The 1,525-nt window shown below is 72.9% G+C and overlaps 1 non-coding gene across 1 annotated transcript; it reads left to right on the forward strand.

The window, feature by feature from the left end:
* The first annotated feature begins 1,451 nt into the window (after window positions 1-1,451).
* On the forward strand, window positions 1,452-1,525 carry TRNAT-UGU (transfer RNA threonine (anticodon UGU)). The gene has a single exon. It is a non-coding gene; the product is annotated as a tRNA-Thr (tRNA).

A 1,525-nucleotide genomic window follows, 5' to 3' on the forward strand; every position in this document is an offset into this window, starting at 1 on the left:
CCCTGGGCCGAGACCAGCGGCGCCGCGGAGCCGGGTCTGGACACCGCCCCGCCCCGCGCTCAGCTGGGCCCGCAGCTCCCGCTTCCTGGCCGCTCGCCCCGCGTCACACGGGACGTCACCGCACGTCACGCCTGCCAGTCCTGCCGCCTGGCGCGTTAACCCCTTGCTGCCGGGCGGGAGCGTGCGGGGCTCCCCGCGTGTCCGCTGTGCAGGGGCAGGACACGTCCCCCCGCCGCGCCCCGCACGCGTGTCAGCCCTGCTGCGGCTCCGCGTCCCCGCCCGCGCTCGCCCCGCCACACACCGGCTCCCTCCGACACGGACCGCCCACACGCGCGGACACGGGTGGCGGGTGCGTGCGCAGGCACGGGCACGTGCGTGCGTGTGGGGTGGGGGGGGGGGGTCCGTGGTGCCAACTGCGGCACTTCCCCGCGCGCTGCAGGCACGGCGACTCCTAGCCCCCCCGCCGGGCCCGGCCTTCCCCGCGTGTCTGAACCCCGCCGAGGACGCGTGGAGCAGTGCGCACTGCCTGCCTGCTCCCACACGGACCGGTGACCATGTGAAGACACTGCTGTGTCCGCCGCTCCCCAGCGCCTCCCCGCAGCCGGCTGCGCTCTTCCTCGCGGGGGCACGCTGCCGACACTGCGAGCGCTTCTCTTCCCGCCGGGCCTGGAGGCTCGGGAGGGCTCCCCGCTCCGCGCCGCACCGCACCGCACCGCACCGCACCGCGCCGAGCCGAACGGCCGGGCGAGCACCGCCCTCCACACACGTCCGACCACCCCGAGCTGCGTGCAGCCTCCGCACGGGACTCGAACCGCCGTCGCTGGCGCAGGGCTCGGACGCGGCCCCCGCTGGGCTGGCCGGAGGCAGGGCAGCGGCAAACGGCCCTTTCCCCGCTCCACGCAGCTGTCTCTGCAAAGCCGTGGGTCGCTGCAGTCCACTCGCTTTGTGCCCCGCACTTGTCTGGGACCCAGGTTTCACAGACCGACACTTGTGTGATGATGACGACACGCTCCTGTGAAGCTGGAGCCAGTGCGTGGTCCTCCACACGTCACGGGACCGTGCCCCCCGGACTGATGCCAGACACGGTGGCAGCAGCGGGAGCCTGCGCGGACTCCTGCAAACGCTGCCCCGGCTTTGGCGCATGGACCGGGGCCGCGTGTCTTGTGCCGGGGCCGGTGGGGACAGACCTGCCGGCGGCAGAGCAGACAGCGGGGACCTGGCGGGAGCGGGGGTGCAGCTGCAGGTCGGACTGACGGTCACGTTGGCTCCCTGGGGCGGGAGACAGGGATGTGAGCCCCGGGCCCTGGGTCCCGGTCACGGCGGTGAAGACCGTGCCTCGACCCCCACCTGCCTGCGCCCACCGCCAAGCCTTTGAGAAACGCTGCTCTCTCCGTTTGCAACGCAAGGCAGTGCCCTGCCCCGGGGGGGGGGAGGGGAAACCCTTCAGTGTGGGCACTGTGGCTTAGCTGGTTAAAGCACCTGTCTTGTAAACAGGGGGTCCTGGGTTCAAATCCTAGCAGTGCCT

This window comes from Alligator mississippiensis, chromosome 2 (assembly GCF_030867095.1).
Source record: "Alligator mississippiensis isolate rAllMis1 chromosome 2, rAllMis1, whole genome shotgun sequence".
Lineage (NCBI taxonomy): Eukaryota > Metazoa > Chordata > Crocodylia > Alligatoridae > Alligator > Alligator mississippiensis.